The following is a 19,849-nucleotide window of genomic DNA, read 5'->3' as shown; positions in this document are numbered from 1 at the left end:
TCTAATTTGCTGTAGAATCCAAAATGAGGCCTTCACAGGTAGATGCAACATTGTTAGAGTTAGAGACAACTCCATCAATATTAATCTTGAATTGTCTTGAAGGAAGAGGGCGCCATTTAAAACTTCTAGGATCAGAGACTAAGACTGGGAAAGATTGAGATGGCTGTCTGCAACTAGATAAAAGTAATCAGTCTCAAATAAAGCTCTATGGATACTCTCTATGGTCTGAATAGTATGATTTGAAAATATGAAATCATTCCTATTTTTCCAAAGCATCCAAAGAATATAGCCAAATAAACTATTCCAATTGTTAAAGGGACTAAATGAAGGATTAGATAGTTCAGTAATAACCAATCAAAAAGCAATTTTTCGCCTACATAACAGATTCAGTATGATTTCCACATCTAGGGCAAATTGAGGAAGAGGACATATTCCGCCTACATCTTTCCTCATTAGTGAGCAATTTTTCAAAGCAATATAGTAATTTTAGGTTGACCTTTCCACTTCCAAATTACATTAAAGATGTTATTACAGTTGGTGGGAGAACTAGGATGAGCAGAAAGCAAAGAATATGCAATTTTAATGGAAAAAATTTCATTACTAGTTAGAGACTAAAACACTTTATCAGGGCCACTGGACAAACTAGGAGGGTTGACAAGAACAATAGCATCACATATATAATCAGGGAGCAGAAAGCAAAGAATATGCAATTTTAATGGAAAAAATTTCATTACTAGTTAGAGACCAAAACACTTTATCAGGGCCACTAGACAAACTAGGAGGGTTGACAAGAACAATAGCATCACATATATAATCAGGGAGGGCATCCCAAATTTTAGCCTAATCCTAGTTTCCATTAGCAGAAAACAAAGTAATAGGGGTATTCAAATCAAGCTCAAGTATATGGTATTTAGAATGACTAGGTAAATTATGAAATTTAGGTAACCAGTCATTAGTCCATAACTTAATAGATCCTGAGAAAAATTAAGCCAGACATAAGTTATACTTTTCCAAAGACTGGAAGAAGAAGGTCCTGCCCTACTGGAAGGGAATTGGCCAAGAGAGAACCGATGTTTGTGACTCAAAATTTGGGCCCAGAGGTTAGAAGGAGAAGTGACAAGTCTCCAACATAATTTCATTAGAAAATTTTTATTAAGAGTTACAAGGTCTTTAAAACCCAAACTCTCTTCAATTTTAGGTTTACAAATAGTATGCATTTCCTACATAGACTATTGGTTTCATTTCAAATTGAGATTGGAAGAAGGGAAAATTGCATTACATATGAAGAAATACCTATAAGGCTAGATTGGGCTAAGGTCACCCTACTAGCAACAGAGAGAGAATTCATATTCCATAAAGACAGCTTCTTTCTTATTTTATCAATGAGAAAAAAAAATTTCCTGGAAAGTTTGGTGTAAAGGATTAGAACACCTAAATAGCTACCCATCTAGTTAGAACAGGTAATATTAAGATATTCACTAATAGATCGAGTAAGGGAAGGGTTAGAATTTTTAAGAAAAGATTTATTTGTGTTAATTTTTAAACCTAAAATAGCACAAAATTCATCAAGAACATTTTTAATAATCACTACTTGATTAAAATCAACCTTAGCAACAAGAATTATATCATCAGCATAAAATAAGTTGGAAACCAAAGCACCCTAGGAACCAAATCTAAAAGGGATCCAGTTTGATCTACTGATTCTATCTTGAATCATGTAAGCTAATCTCTCAATACAGAGAACAAAAGTATAGGAAGATAAGGGATCTCTCTGCCTAATTTCCCTAGCTGGCTTAAAGGAGTTTGGGTAGCTATTGTTCCAATTAATGTACATTGAAGAGGATGATATACAGTAAGAAATGAGATCAACCAAATAGGAACCAATACCAGAAAGCTGAAGAGTCTCAATGATAAAGTTCCAAATCATTGTCAATTCTTTGTCTACCTGGGATAAAACTAGATTGATTTGCAGATATAAGATTAGGTAGAGCCTGTCTCAACCTATTAGTAATTAATTTAGTAACTATTTTATAGTTAACATTACAAAGAAAAATGGGTCTGAAAAGCTTAAGGGAATGAAGGCTATCATTTTTTGGGATTAGGGTGATAGTTGTTTCATTAACAACATAAATTTTAGTAGGGTCTCTAAATACCTCTAAAACAAAATTAAAAATAAAAAAAGCTAAAAATATTCCATTGATTCTTAAAGAAAAATGACATATAGTCCATCAGGACCTAGGGATTTGAAGTTTCTTATGCTAAATAGGGAACATTTCACATCTTCTAAAGAGATATTAGTATAGAGTCTTTTCTTATCAAATTCTCTAAGAGGAGAAAAGGAGCTAGAGGTTATTAGCTTAGTGGTTGTGGTGATAGGGTTAGAATAGATCTTCTAGAAGTAATTCAGGGCAAGAATCTTGAGCTTAGCTTGGTCAAATTCCCAATTACTAACTCATCCTTCAGGGCTTCAATGGTGTTCTTTTTCATTCTAATTATAGCAGCTGAATGAAAGAATTTTGTATTCCTATCCCCTAACTCTAGCTCTATATTGATGATGCCAATAGGATTCTTCTTGGTCAAGAATTTGTTGATAATCAATACACAGAGTTTTCATGAGCTTACTCAGGAAAATGTTATTACTATTTCTAAGCTTGCGAGAAATACCCTTAATTCTTTAAAGATGAGCTTCTTTTTATTCAAAATATTTCCAAAACTGAACTTGTTCCAAACAAAGATGTTGTTTCTGAATTTATGGATATTTTCTACCCAAGAAAGGGAACTAAGCCACGAATTTTAACTTGGGTATAAAAATCAAGGTGAGAAATCCAAGGAGCTATAAATTTAAAAGGTTTACTAGGATAGGGAGAGGAATCCTTATTTCTAATTCTGAGCCAGAAACCCATGTGATCAGATTTTAAAAGAGGAAGATGGATAACAGTACTATTTTGAAAGGAAAGATGCCAATTCTCATTTATAACAACCCTATCAGTTCTCTCTTTAATATTTCCCCTCTGCCATGTATAAGGGCTTCCTTTAAAACCTAAATCCTGCAACTCACAACTAAGGAGGCACTCAGAAAACCTTTTGATATGATGAGGATTTGAAGGGTTACCTCCATATTTTTCACACTAAAAAAGAACAGAATTGAAGTCTCTAGCTACACACCAGGGACTGTTAAGGGATAAATTAAAAGTTTTAAGTTCATTCCAACACTTATTTCTTAGATTCTCTTGGGTGTTGGCATAAATATAGGCGAGAAACCACTTAGTGTTGTCATGGCAGAGAACATGTAGGTATATCATATATTTGGATTTGGAAATTTTATAAGTTTTAATCCTATTAGGATTTCATAAGCACAAATCCTTCTTGAAAAACTAATAGCATCAAATTTAATAATACTTTTTAGATTGATTTTCTTAAGGATTTGATCAACTTTATGTAAACTGACCATAGGTTCAAATAAAGCTAATAAGTCCAAATTGTATACAGCTATAAGATCATTAATGAGTCTGGTAAAAGTCTTACCTATAGCCCCCTAAAGTTTCAAAAAAGGCAATTCATTAAGAAAGGAAATTATTGATTAGTATCGTTAGGATACTGAGGGCAAGGCAAGCTGGACTCTAGGTTGACAGAGATTACAGGGGAAGAAGGTTCTTTTTTAGCCAAATTTTCCTCCAAATCTATTTCTATAGTGGAGATCCTATCAGTAGGAAAGTTAACTGAGTTATTAGAATTGATCTAAGATTTGTAAAGGTGTAAACCCATTAAATCTTGGATGGAACTTGCTTTAGTAATAGTATTATTTATTTTCCATTGGAATTTGTTCATGAGGGAGAAAATTTCCTTTTGGTTCTGGTCATTAATGATTCATATTTTGTACTCACATTTATAGCCTTATTGTATCTTCCAAAATACTTTTTCTCTCTTTATTTATTTTATTTTATTTAGCATATTTTTGCATTTCTTGCATTAAATTGGAGTTTTCATGAATACTTATTATCTTTACTTTATATTTCATATTTTCACAATTCTAACCTTTGTCCACTATTTCGGCCATAACTTTTTCTATAGGTCTCCTTTTTGGTTGATTCTTTTTGCAATGGATTCTTGACTTCCTGGACTTCAATTTGGACATATGGATCATGTTGTTTGAAGTTTGAAGCTATTTTCTATTAATTTTTGAAGCTTAAACTTAAAACATACCTTTTATATATAAGGCTTTTATTATAATTACTTGCAGCATCCTTGACCCATTGCATTTTTGTTTTCATTTAAAACCAGTATATATAGGGGTTAAAATGTTGATTTTGGCACCTCTTTGTTTTCATAATTTCATTTTTCTGTAAAGACCCCTTCTTTTTTAGAGAAAACCTTTTTCGTTACCGTTACTTGCCTTGTTTCTGGATTCTGCACAATTCAATTTTTGTTTCTGTTGCGATTTTCAAATTGATTTTACTTGCATTCTGATTTGCAACTGCGTGGTGGAATTTCCGAATCATCTCATCTCGAGCGTTGCTTGCAAGACTGATTGATTGCTTCGAGTTTGTGTCACTTTCTCAACAGAAGTAAACTTGACTAGCAAGTGTACTAGTGATATTGTAGCAAGTTATAAAATTATTAGAACTATGTTTGAGTCCCAAATATCGTCCTCAGGGAATAGAATTCTCAAATATCACTTCATAAGTTAACAATTAGTTGAGCCTGACGAAATTCAGTTGAAGTTTTGAAGCAAAAATAACAATTATTAAACTGGAAAAAAAAAACAGAACAGAACAAAAATCATGAAAATGTGTATTTAACAGATGTAGAAAACATAGTTAGGGACTTATTTCACCAAAACTTCATTGTTGATTCGATAAAGTTCTAAACTTTCAAGCATTTAGATTGAATGACAATCAATTTCATGATGTATTAATCAAAGGTTAATTCCTTAACTCAATGAATCTAACATTCAATTCAATCACTCTAATTCAATTAAATGTTGCATTAAGCATTAGAAACCAAAAGATTGCAAAATCAAGATGTCTTATCCCTAAGAAATCAATAATCTTGGTAGTTGATTCAGAGTTGAGAAACAAGTTCAACTTCCATTGATAAAAGTTCCTCTGTGATTAGTAAATCAAATTTCCATTTAACAACTACTTGATTAATAGAATCAACTACTCAATCCAATCAAATACTTAAAGTTTAGATCCAAAATCAATTCAATACTTCCATTTTAGATCCATAATCCCTAACTACAAAGAGTTTAAGCAACCATTACAAAATGAAAAGAGAAAGAAAGAGAAGAAAAAGATGAACAAAGAAGCATCTTCAAGCCAATCTTCAATCCAATTCCTCAAGATTTGAAGCTTGGTGTTCGTCCCCAATCTCTCTCTCAGACTCTCTCAACACCAGAAAACGAATGGAAAGTAAAAATGAAAAAAAAATATCTAACAAATCGGAGCTAACTAATATTTATAGAATTTCCACCCTTCTGGCGTGATCACTATTTTTTACTATAGTAGCCACCCAAATGCCTTTCTGATCATCTTCATGACTAGAACAATCACTATTCTTCATAAAAGTAACAATGCAGAGGTTAGTGGTCTGCGCGTGTTCACTTTCATGAACAATAGGAGTCACGCGCAGCTTGCAGTGATAGAAGGCTCTTTGGAACAATCATTTTTGTGAACAAAAATGATAACGCGCAACTTGCTTTCCTAGAGGATTTTCTGGAACGATCACTATCATCAGCAATAGTGATCACGCATAGGTCTACCTTCAATATTAAACTCTAGAACGATCACTTTTGCCAAGAAAAATGATCACGCCCAGCTTTTGCTTCATCAAACCTTGTTCCTTGATTCCAATTTTTGCTACTTTTCTTCTATTTTTTCCTTGATCTTTCAGCCCTATGAACTTAGCTCAAAATTTCCTACAAAAATATGATTAAATCATTAATTTTTTTACACAGAAAATTCATAAAATCTAAACAACTATGTATTTTGACAAGACTTTGAACATTCTATTATTTTTTGAGTTTTTTAGTTTTTTCCAATATGTTTTCTTTATCAAATGTATTAAAACTATAGTAAAATACTGGTGAAATATGAATTTATCAATTTGTCTTTTCGCTTTCTCACAATTCTTGATCGTGTTCATTTTTGTTTTCTAGATTTGCATTCGTTAAATTCTGCATGCGTTTTCATTTTCTGGATTTAATTTGTATTATGGGTAATTTGTTTATTTAATTCAATTTCAATTTAATTTGTTATTTCATTTTAATTCAATTTCATCTTTCTGTTGCCTATTCACATTTCTGTTTAATTTTGTAAAAACTACAAAACCTCTAATCTAACCACTGTTGCATGTTTAAAATTAAAAACATAATAGATTTGTATCCTTGTGAGATGACCTAAGTTTGCTCCCTATATTTCAAAATTAATTGATGAATCTAATTTTGTTTGAAACTACTACGACGTGGTTGTCAGTCATTATCTACTGAACAGGTCATCTTAAATGGTTTAGTGCATGTACTATCATTCCTAGAAAAGGCCTTTCTTTCCTCTCTTATTCTGTCACTTTTAGGCTTAGGTTTAGTTTTATTTCTTTTTTTGTGATGAAAAATAAAACTAGGTTCAGATTTACCTTTCCCTACAAACTCAGTGTTAGGCATACTAGACTGGTTGTTATCCTCATTAGTAAGCAAATTAAGATTAGTAATTGAGGAATCATAAGCAGGAAGGAATTTTCGTTCTTTATCAAGAGTAGACTTACTTAGAACCTCAAATCTAGAGCCTATAGAAGCTACCTTGTCCTTACATTAGAAATAGAAGGTCCTGGAGATCTAGGGGTTCCAGGCTTCTTCCTTAGAGTTTTTTTGGCTAACATCTATAGGCCAAAAATGCTCTGATCTGTTGTACAATGCATTTCCTTAGTATTCTGGGTACACTGGCCAACTTGATTCCCTAGGTTACTAGATACCTTCTATTTATCCATCATAGGAAAATAGGAATTAGAATTTTGGCTAGGCTTATCCTTAGGGGGCTGCAACCTTATCTAAACAGTATTCCATCCTACGGCCATATTTACCATATTGAAAGCAAATTAGATGAACACCTTTGTATTCTACCTTAAATTCTTGACAACTTAAAAAAAAAGGAATTAGTTTCTTATTTAAATATAATTCAATACAAATTCTAGCAAAATCTTCTCTAGATAACAGTGAAGTGTGGGAATCAATTTTGAGCATTGTCCCTAAGTAAGAACCTACCTGCCAAAGAAATTTTCCATTGTACAACTCAAGGGGGATTCTAACCCAAGCAACTATTTTCCTAGGACTATATTCCCTAAGTCTAAACAAAGGTCTCAAACACTGAACAAGGAGATAATGGTTCAGAATAAGCTAGAGACCTTCAAACAAAGCGACTTTATAGTCATCTAAATTATCAAATTTAACAAGAAAAAAATTATTATTCAAATCAAGAATTTTAAGACTCCCACTTTTTCCCCAAATTTATTTAACTATTGATTAATAAAGCTAAAGCTTATTGACTTGCCTAAAAGTTTAACGATTAGAGTTAGTTTCCAGAGATTACACTAAGATTCAATCTTCTAGGGGAATCTTAAGCTCAGGACGTAAGTTTTGAATATTGTTAATGTCAATCCTTTTATTGGGTTCAGATTCCTTCAATTTTAGTGGAATATTAAGTTCCTCAAATTTTATTTTAACAATTTCTTCATCATCTAATACCAGATCTAGGTTATTCACAACAAGAACCTTATCCTTATAAGACATGCATTGAGGAGATTTATAGTTAGAAAACACCTGGTTCGTGGAGGCCTCAAAGGTTTTATCTTCTCACGTGCAGGAACTCTGGTCCTTCGTAGTTGGTTCTGAGTCCATCTTCACCTTCTTAGTCTTTGAACCATTAGATTGATCTCCTCAATTGAGCGTTTCTCTAAGATCAAGTGATCCAGGTTGCAATTTGATATACACCAAAAGAGAGATGAAGAAAATTGCCCTTGCTTTGCCTCTGTATCGCTTTGCCATTATGAGAAAAGGGTTAAGCAAACCTCAGCAGCGCAAGGAGGCTTTCTCTCACCACAAAACAAGAAAAGAGAAAACCAAATCTTGGAAAAAGTAGTCATAGCGGTGCATGTGTATTTTCAAATATTCCATTTTATTTTGTATATTTATTAAGTATTAATATTGAATGTTGATTTATATTATTAGATAGAATTTAAATTTAAAAATAATATTATAAACATGTAATGAATGACACCTATATTTCATCTTTAATTTTAATGTTTATATACAAATACATGCTGCATATTTTTTCAAGCATTTTAACGGTTGCATATATGAATAAATCACTCTTTCTGTTGACTTTATGGAATTCGAAATGCACACAAGTATTATAATAAAATAATAAAATCAGCTCATGTTTCGATTTATTTTTTCAGCTGATTCTTTTTTTGGAGGTGTTTGGATGCAACAGAATTAGAGTGGGGCGCATCTTAGTAGGGGTTTCGTGAGTGTTGTGATCGAAGGAGGGAGTGCTAGGAAGAGCAGTTTTCATTGAACTAAAAAATGAGAGTTGTAACGCCTTGAGTTTTGTAAAAGTATTTTCTTTATTAATATAAATTATGGATTTCTATTTGAATGTGTATTTTGATTTATGTGGTGATATAAATAAGTGTGTGAATATATGTGGATAAATATGTAAATATAAATGTAAATGTTGATTATAGATTGAGAATGAATGTGTTTGGACTGATTAAAATTATAGGCTAAGAGTGAACTGCAGGGACCTTCTCGTTACAACGAGAAGATCCTAGGTGAGTGGCGTGTATCTATTGCATTCTTGCTGTAGCTAGAGGCTCCTCGCTGCAGTGAAAGGGTGCATTTCTGGTATGTAGTCTCGCTGTAGCAAGATTATGCAGAAACCAAAGTGCAATTTCTTCTAATATTTTCGCTGTAACTAGAAAGGGTCCCACTGTAATGAGAGTTCCTCGTTGTAGCGAGAATATCGTGACTCCTAGGGTATTTAAGGGGTTTATGATTTGAGAAACTCATTTTTCACTCTTTCTTTTCATCCCTTTTTCAATTCTCTACCCTCAACCCATTTTCACTAATTAAAGTGCCTCCACTTTGTTTCTGCGTTAGATTGAAGGTTGGAATCACGCTTGGAACGTTTGAAAGTAAGTTCTAAGAGTTAGGGTTTTGGTTTTCTGTCCCTTTCTTTGTTTTCTCGGTTTCTAATGGATATTTTTCCATGTATTTAGGATGAAGCACCACGTGGGAAACATTTTCTACCATTAATTCATGTTGGGTCTTCATTCCAAGGTAAGGGGACTCTACCCTATCTCTTTAGGTTTGAAATCTGTTTATAATGTTAGATAATAAAATATGGTTGAGATACAGTGTAGGGAAAATGTGTATTTTAATGAAAATTTCATATGAGGTATGATATAGTAGTCATTGGATGATGTGTGTGATGAAATGAATTCATTTGACATAAGATTGTGATGGAGATTGCATGATTAATTATAATATGATTGAATATATGTGGATGTGCCACTTGATGAAAACGAATACCATGATGTGATTGAGAATGTGAACAAATGTGTGTGAAAATGGCATGAAAATGTGAGTGTGATTATGAAATGTTGGAAACTATGAATGGTTATAGCAATACACTGGGGGTGTGGAAGATGAGGGCAGTACAAATAACTTGGGGAAGAGAGGGTGGTGGTGACACCAGCAGTAAGCGTGGGCGCACCAAAGGTTACACACTTTTCCTCCTGACTCAGCCGCTGACTAACACTTTTGCTAAAGGACCCGTGACCACACACGTTGTATACGTAAGGCAAGGGCTAACTGGCGACCATCCATGGTATGAAACTAAGTAAGTCTCTGAGATTGAGGGCATCAGCAATCTGTGATCACAGTGCCACAGTGAACGTGGCTAACGTGCAGTGAGAGCACGTGTGTGTAGATTGATTGAAGGTGCAGTGAGTACACCCGTGTGTAAAATGATGTGATTTGATTCTATGTATAGTAAGTGTACACATGTAAATGATCGATACGTGATTTGGTGTGCGTGTTGTTATAATGAATTGACTTATGGTGGTTCAATGAATGATTTAAATTATATTATGTTATGATTGGAACATACAAGACGAGTCTCTATATTTGTGTATGTGATAGCGTACAGGACTCACCCTTACATTTATTTTTCAGGTGACCAAGAAGATCAGTACCAGGCTTAGTGAAAGGGGTGGAAGAAACTGCTATAGGACTTAGAGAATTTATTTTGAAAAACTGTGATGTATTGATAGGTCCTGTAGCAATGATTCGATTCAAAATTCGTAATCAATTCTTATTTTGAAATACTTTATTGAACTATGTATTGGAAACTATTGAATGAAACTTTTATTTTTTTCCAATTGTTGCGAAATTTATTTATTTGAAACATTAAATTAAGGTGTTACAAAAGCGAGAGGGCGTGAAAGGAGGGTGGAGCATCACAGTGGGTGAACGTTTGTGACGGTTTGACAAAGAAAATTTCAGGCAAATTTTTGTATACAAATGCTACTAATATTATTCTTTACAAATTTTTTAGAAAATCATGGTGTCAATGCTGAGAGATATTCTGGAAGTATGGAAAGATTGAGAATTTGTTTATTTCGAAGAAACAGGACAAGGAGAAACGCATATTCAAGTTTATGCGGTTTGCAGAGGTCGGGGATATCCATGATATGGAAAAGAGACTAAGTTTCATAACAATAGGCAACATGCGAATGACAATTGAATGTGTCTCGACATAGTAGAGCTGGTAATAAATAGGAAATCACGGGACAAACTCAAGACGTTGTGTGTGAAGGTATCAAAACCATCAATAAACGTTATGACTAAAGGGGAGGGGAGAGGTAGTGCTAGTGGGCGAAGGTATGCAGATATGGTGAAGGAGAAGGGTGCTATTGGAAGTTCACATAAGAATGCAGTGTGGATACCTAAGAAAAAATTGTGGTGTCACAACGAGTTCCATGTTGATTAGGATACAGTTAAGAGGTGTAGTAAAACAATGGTAGAAAAGTTACACTTACTAGAATAGTTTGATAGTGTGGTTGACTTCCTTTTATGAGAATCTATACTGAATGTCAAGGTCATTACCATGGGCGACGATTTGGTTTTGTTGAAATCAGAGGATCCAGAGGATCTAGAGGGTTATCGCTAGGCATAAAGATGACTTGTCCAAAGTTGTTTATGCCATTTATTGGTGGCATCCTCGTATGATAGTTGTTAATAGGGAAACGTGGATTCGTTTGTATGGTGTGCCATATCATCATTCTTTCAAAAGATAGTGTCACCGCTGAGAGATTTTGTGTGCATGGACAGTGATACAACTTCCTAAAGACGAATGGATTTTGTGAGAGTTCACCTATAGACTCAAACACATGCGCTGATTAACCAAAATCTAAGGATTCAGGTTAGTGATCTTGTGTTCTTAATCTAGATGGTCGAAGAACATAGGGGAGAATTTTTTCAAGAAGGGTGGTGGTCTATGATTCGAATACTTCATCGTCGAAGAGTGCTAATGATGCTTCATTGGACTTAGATACTCTTGAGGATGAAAGTTTGGATGATGGTAGGAAAGGCCATAATCTAACGACGAGAAGTATAGAAAAACAAAATAGTAACCAAAGATGGTGTGGAGGGCTCGGAGGAAGAGGAGCAAGAGATGAATTATTGTAGACAAAATTCACGTGATTTTATGCCAGATAGTGCAAAAAATCAAGTTTGAAAGTATGAAATCAAATTTCATGGAAAAAGTGCTAGATGCGTAAATGAAAGAGAATTTAAATCATGAAATCAATAATGACTTGATTATAAAAAATAATGTAGATGTTGTGCAATTGAGTGAGGATGCGTTGGAAAAGGAGGTTGATAGAGATGAGCCTTTATTGGTGAAAACTTATGATGAAGGGAATTGGTGGGACATGGGAACTGATGAAGAATTATGGCAACTATGTTATGGATAGATGAGACTAATCACATATTGAATCAAATACTAGACTCCCTTCAATCTAATGTTGTTGTGGAGGTAGTGGTTCAAGAAAGAATTAATGTTAAGAGTGCACTTCGCAAGGCGAGGAGGAAGAAGCATTGCTCCAAGTTCCAGGCTTGATCTAAAGTTATGAAAAAATATTATGAGCAAATCAAAGCTTGGGCCCAAATGTTTAGAATACATAGCAGCATCAGTGTTAAAATGAGTTGTTTTATTGTTCCCAGGCGCGATCTATTTCTAGTAAGGAGGAGAGGGGATTGGGAGAAAAAATATATTGCAAATTGGAGAAGATGTGGTTGTGGTGGTCAATGGGAATTCTACGGAGGTGTTCAATAAATTAGTTGAGATAGAAGCAAGGGATAGGCAAGAGATAGGTAATGAAGGGGGTATCATTGGTCATAAATGAAAGTCCTAACATTTAATATCCAAAGTATGGAAGATCATTTGAAGAAGGAGAAAATTGAAGAGATCATTAGAAAGGAAAATATTGATATCTTAGCACTTCAAGAAACTAAGCTTGAGGCTTGTTTTAGAGAGGTATATGGTCAGATATGGAACGATGATGACTTTGAGTGGTGTGAGTGGCCTGTGGTTGGAAGTAGTGGCAATTTACTTATTATTTGGAATGCAACAAAAGGTAAGCTACTCTTCACCTTTTGTGGATTGAGTTTTATTGGTGTGTGCCTAGAGTGGGGATCAAACAAAAAGCAAGTGAGAATAGTGAATGTTTACTCTCGATGTCGATTGAGTGACAGAAAGAGGTTGTGGGAAAACCTGTGTATGTTTAGACATGGATTAGGAAAGGAGTTATAATGTTTAGGGTGATTTTAATGCAATATGAGACCATGAGGAAATAAAAGAAGGGATGATTTTGGTGGATGCTAATGATATGATGAAATTTAATCAATTTATTATCGATATACAATTGGTTGACTTGCCGCTTATGGGAAGGAAATTTACTTGGATGCGTGGAGGCAATGAGGTTATGAGCATACTAGATAAGGTGATGGTCTCAGAGGATTGGTGTGATGAGTGGAGAAATGCAGTAGTATTTTACTCAGAGACATCTGATCATTGTTTGTTGTTGTTAATGCATAGGGTGGATGATTGGGGCCCAAGAGCTTTTAAGTTCAATAATTGCTGGATGGAGCATGTTGGTGTTCGCGAGATGGTCAATAAGGCATGGAATGAAAATGTTAACGAGTCATGGGCAGCAAAGCGCATTAAGAGAAGGTTGACTAATGTATAAATTGCTCTCAAGGGATGTAACTGAGAAGTGTTTGAAGATGTGGAGAAGAAAATTAGCAACTTGACATTAGAGCTTGCAAAGTTAGATACGAAAAACAAAATTTAGGACTTGTTGAGTGAGGAGGCAATTTGGCAAAAAGACTTGGTTAAGGGTATTTGGCAGGTGAGAAGGCGTAGGACAATTCTCTTGGCACAAAAGGCAAGGAAGAGGTGATTCATTGAGGGTGATATGAATTCCAAATACTTCCATTCTTGTATTAGAGGAAGGCGGCGTAATTAGATATTGGTACTAGAAGTGAGGGGTAAGTGGCTTAAGAATTTAAACGAGGTAAAATTATATATTCTAAATTTTTTTCGTGATTACTTTGACGCTCATGAATGAGACAAACTAACAATTGACAACATTAATATGCTGTGCATATCGGAGGAACATAGGGAGGAATTGGAAAAGAATTTTATTGTAAAGGAGGTGTCGAGTATGATAAAAAAGTGTGATGAAGATAAAGGTCTTGGTCTCAATAGATTCAATTTCATGTTTGCAAAATCGTTTTAGGACTTGGTGAGGGGTGAGGTAATGCAGATGTTTATGGAATTTCATATGAATGTCACGGTTCCCAAAATGTTGCTCTCTTATTTTATAGCACTCATTTCGAAGACAAAGAATTCTCAAGAGGTAAATGAGTATAGACATATTTCTTTATTGGGATGTCTTTATAAAATTATTTCAAAGGTACTTGCAAATAGAATGCGGGGTGTGCTAGCAAACATAATAAATGAGCAACAATCAGCATTTATACCACGAAAAAACATGTTAGATAATGTGTTTGTTATCAACAAGGTAATAGATTATGTTAAGAAAATCAAAAAATAAAAATAAAAATAAAATATGCTTTATGTTGAAAGTAGATTATGAGAAAGCATATGATTCAGTGGATTGAAAATATATGCTACATATGTTACGAAAGTTTGGCTTTAGGAAGAAGTGAATAAGGTGCATGGAGGCTTTTATTTGTGGTGGCCATTTATTAGTTCTTGTTAATAGGAGCCCAACAGAAGAAGTGGGGATTAGTAGAAGCCTCAAACAAGGCAATCCTTTATCTCCTTTCTTGTTTTTATTAGCAGCGAAAGGTTTGGGAGGATTAATGTAGAGTATCATGTCAAAAAGTCTTTTTTTTTTAGGTCAAAGTTAATGATGGACCAGAAATTTCATTGTTACAATTTGCAGATGATACTTTGGTTATAGGCGAAGCTACTGAGCAGAATTTGTGGATGACAAAGGCTATTCTACGAAGCTTTGAGCTTGTATCCAAACTTAAAATTAATTTTCATAAGAGTTGTATTGTGTGAGTGAATGTGATGGATGATTTTCTAGATATAACATCTCGATTTCTAAATTGCAAGGTGGAATCTTTGCCTTTTTGGTATTTAGGCATCTATGTTGGGGATAAATCGAGAAGAAAAAGTACTTGGCAAAAGCTTATTGAGGTGCTTAATTGCAAACTAGCATCTTGGAAGCACAAATACATCTTTATTGGGGGTAGAGTAACACTTCTTAATGTCGTTCTAAATAGTTTTCTGCTACATTATTTATCTTTTTGAAAAATATCACCAAGTATAATCAAAGAGGTGGTGAAGATTCAACATCGGTTTCTTTGGAGTGGTGTAAAGGAATCATAAAAAATAGCTTGGGGTTAAATAGGAAAGAGTATGCATGCCACAAGATGAGGGTGGTTTAGGGGTGAGAAATGTGGAAGGATTTAATTGGAGCTTGTTGGGTAAATGGATTTAGAGAGGATTAAAGTTTCCAAACTTGTTATGCTTTGATGTACTGTGGGTGCAGTATGGATCACATACTAATGTGTTAATTTCTTTGGAGGTAGTTCATAATGCTTCATATTTGTAGAGGGACGTGGTTTGGGTTTGTACGTAAGCCGATTGTAACACCTCAGATTTTGTAATATAGTTTGTTTATTAATATAAGTGTTTACGTGGACTTTGATGTGTTATGTATTTATATATATGTACATATATGTATGAAGAGAATGGATTGGATTGACTGGACTGGATAGATTGAATATATATATATATATATATATATATATATATGTGTGTGTGTGTGTGTGTGTGTGTGTGTGTGTGTGTGTGTGTAGGCTAAGTTTGGATGTTGTTGCAGGGCATTCTAGCTGTAGCGAGAGGGCCCTGGACTCGAGGCATGAAATTGTGTCTTTCTCGTTGTAGCGAGAAGGCACTGGGAGAAAGGCGTGAAACTGTTGCCTTATTGCTGTAGTAAGAGGTCCCTCGCTGCAGCGACAAAGCCACAGTTTGGGGTGTAGCGAGAATATCTCGCTGTAGTGAGAGTGACGTGACCAGAGGGGTATTTGACGGGTTAGGATTTGGGGAAATTTCATTTCTCACTTTCCTTTCGAGATTTCTTTGATTCTTTCACTTCCAAACCCTATTTCATCGATTTAATTCCCTCCAAGCCGCTTAGGAGCAAGATTGAAGGTTGGATTTGTGTAAGGAACGCTTGGAAGTAAGTTTTAATGGTTAAGATTTCGATTTCTCATCCCTATCCTCTGATTTCTTAGTTTTCCTGAGTTCTCATGGGGTTCTTCCATGTATTTAGGTCAAAGTTGGTGTGAGAGAGCGCCTACCTTGTTGATTTGGTGTGTGGGTCTTCATTTGAGGTAAGGGGGGACTCTACCCTATCTCATTTTTGTTAGATAATCGGTTATTCCACTATGTGTGTCAAAAAGATTGAAATAGAACGTAGAAATACATGTGTTGATAGAAATTATTATGTGTTTGGAGTGAAATGTAAATTGATTATGGGGTTAACATACACTTTATTGAAAATGTGTATGAGCATGTTGAGCACTTGACATTAAATGCAATGAGTGAAATGATTGAGCCCAATATGAGCGAATAGGTGTATTTGTGTGTCCTTGAATGATGTAAATGGTTAGAAATGAGTATAGATGACATGTTGAAATGTTGTGTGTATGAAATGGACGTGTGTGTCGTGCGCGGTAGATGAATGTGGGCACTTGTGTTGTGTGTGTGAATGAACTATGGGCCTATGTGTTGTGCAATGTTAATAACTATGGATATTGTGTGAAATTGGGATGTGTGTGAATGGAGCGTGTAAATGCCGTTGTAATGATGCTATGAATGGTTTAGCGATACTGATGACAACCACAAACCGTGTCGTCGAATTAAACGATCTTGAATTGGATTTCACACAATAAAAACAAAATTATTAGGGCACAAATAGGAATTGAAATAAGAAGAAAATTAATAAAAAGTGAAAATAGAATAGAGATGGAAAATGGTGTCACAATCGCAAGATTGATAAGCCAAGGAACAATCGCCACAAGAGTCTTGGCCTCTTGATAAGATCAAAGAAAATTGGCTCACTCAAAAATCTAGAGCCACACGTTCTCACAAGAGTATTCAATCTCAAATTGTATTCAAAAATTAATTAAAAGTGCGTCTACAAGAACTTATATATGCCTAATGTTTGTAAACTAATACTAACGCAAACCTTAATGAGCTTCTTGTACCAACAAGCCTAAATTCAAATAAACTAAATAAAATAACAAGATTTTATCCTAAATAAAAACTCAAAATAAGTAATGACTAATATTAAAATAAATAAACCAAATATAATAATTAAATCCTAATAAAACTCGTTAGAGTTCAAATCTTCTAAGTATATGTAATTGACCATCTTGGACTTTTCTAACTCTAAATTGAACTCCCTTTCAAATAAGACAGCAACAATCTTTTCTAAGTCTCCATTTATTCTTTTTGTCCTTACCCTTGTCATTGACCCTTGAAGTCCTTTCAATGCCTTCAAGTTTTTGTCTTCAATAGGCCCTCCTTAATTCTCATCAATCCCTCCTTCTTCAACAGAATTTTTCCTCAAATTTGACTCTTTATTACCTATATCAAAAAGAGATAAATCAAATACATTAAAAGTAATATTATCACCATACTTACCTAGTATGTCCAATTTATATGCATTATCTCCAATCCTTTCTAAGACTTGAAATAATTCATCCCCTCTTGTTTGAAGGTTTAAATTTCCTTGCATGGGAAACTTTTTTTTGCGCCTATGTATCCAAACTCAATCTCCAGGTTCAAATTCTACTTTCTTCCTTCCCTTATTGATATACTTTGCTTGTTTCTTCACTTTCTTTTCAATTTGATGTTTTATTTTTCTAATTAGAGGTAGGCAGTAAGATACTTCTTTAGGGAATATATCTTCAAAATCTTGTAGAAGAGAGGAAACACCACTAGGCAAAATATTGTTAGTAAAGAAATCCATAAATTTATTATGAGGACTTTCTTTATACAAAGGTAGGCACATAGGCCGAGAGGCCAACAAAACTTTCTCTACTTCTTTTTCTCTCACAAACAAATTTTCTCTCCTTTCACGTTGATTTTTCTCTTCACCTTTCTTTTCACTCTCATATTTCTCACTTGTAAGTGTCTTCAATTTTCCCCTTTTCTTTTTAAGTTTTCCCTCAAACTCACTCTTTTTCTTTTCATTTCTTCTCTCATCGTTTTTTTCTTGCTCTCTTCTTAATTTCATGACTTTTTGATCTTCATGTACTTGTCTAGGAGTCATGGGCACTACAGTGATTGTGCACCTTTTATGTACAAACGTAAACTTGGAATGACCATCATGAATAGATTTTTTGTCAAATTGCCAAGGTCTTCCCAAGAGGATATGACTTGCTTCTGTAGGCACAACATCACATAAGACTTCATCCTCATACTTGTCAATAGAAAAAGTAATCAAAACCTGTCTATTAACAACCAACTCTCCTTTATCACTCAACCATTGTAACTTATAGGGCTTAGGATGAGGAGTAGTAGTAAGATTCAATTTTTTAACAAGTCTAACACTAGCCATATTGGTACAACTACCATAATTAACAATAAGAGAACAAATCTTTCTACATACCAAACATCTTGAATAGAAAATTTTCTCTTTGTGTAGTGTCATCCTCTTTAGCTATACTACCTAAGAGACACCTTACCATAAGCAAATCTCCTTCATGGCATAAAGCTTTAAACTCACTGTCTTCTTCACTTGAAGCATGTGATGATTGAGATGAACTTGCACTTGAGATTTCACCATTCTCCTTCAAAATCATAGTTTTCTTGTTTGGACATTGGGATGCAATATGACTCTTTCAAAGACATTTGAAACATTTGATTACTCTATGCTGAGAAGTAGGAGAAGTAGAAGTATTAGTAGAATTAAAAGAAGTTTTCAGGAAGGTTTACCACTTTGCACAACTGTATCCTTAATTGATATTTTCTCCTTTACTTCTTCCTTCCATCCTTTTGAGTTATAGGAAGAGCATTCTTCCCTAAAGTACCTTTTCTTTTTAGTTGTGCTTCTACTTTAATAGCTTGGTGAACCAAATCTTCAAGTTCTACATAGGGATGAAGTTTCACTATGTCATGGATGTCATGGTTCAACCTATTCAAGAAACGGGTCATTGTCACTTCTCTTTCTTCAAATACATTAGCTCTTATCATGACAACTTCCATTTCTTTATAATAGTCATCGACACTTTTGTCACCTTACCTCAAACCTTTAAGCTTTCTATTGTAGTATATAGGAACAAATCTCCTGTGCATTAGGTTCTTCATTTCAATCCATGTATCTACAGGCTCCTCATCATATCTCCTTCGGTCCATTTGAATTTGATCTCACCACACCAAAGCGTAGTCATAAAACTATAGGAAGGCCACCCTTACTTTCTTTTCTTCACTATAATTATGGCATGAGAATACTTGCTCTATCTTCAATTCCCACTCTAAGTATGCTTCAACATCATTCCTTCGATGAAAACTATGAATCTTTATTTTAACTCCACCAATTCTTTCATTTTCTCTTATTCTTACATTTTCTCTTCTCTTTCTTTGATTCCTCCTCTCTATTATCTCTCCACCTATCATACCTCCTTTCTTCATCATCTCTCATATTTCTTCTTCTTTCTCTTGAAGAATTATTAGAGTCTCCATGAGCATGTGGGGAACAATCACGTGACCGCCTTCTTGCATTATTTGCCAATGCCTCTTAAACATTCCTTATTGCTTCATTTTGCCTCTTAAACATGCTTTTAAATCTTTAAGCAAGTCTTTCAATTTGCGAAGTAGGAGTGCTCTCTCTACTTGATCCTCCTTCTTGAGATATTCTACAAAACAATAAAAGTTAATGCAAAAAGAAAAGATTCTCTCCACTCGCTAAGTGTTTTCACTCAGTAGATATTCACTTGTGTTTCACTCTAAATTGACTCTTATGTAAGAATTTCTCTCTTGCCTTTTTCCCTCTAAGTGCTCTCAAGAGTTCTTAAGAAAGTCAACCTCCAATCCACACAATCAACCAAAACCAAGAGACGATCAATCAACGAGAAACAAGTGAAGCCAACAAAAGAGAACTCTAAGACAAAACTAAGGAAGTCAACAAGACAATAGAAAAAAGGACTAAATAAGAAGTAAACACACTCAAAAGTATATTGCAA

Source organism: Abrus precatorius, unplaced genomic scaffold, assembly GCF_003935025.1.
Source record: "Abrus precatorius isolate BTA unplaced genomic scaffold, Abrus_2018 Scaffold4, whole genome shotgun sequence".
Classification (NCBI taxonomy): domain Eukaryota; kingdom Viridiplantae; phylum Streptophyta; class Magnoliopsida; order Fabales; family Fabaceae; genus Abrus; species Abrus precatorius.
Note: the sequence above shows the minus strand (reverse complement) of the source record.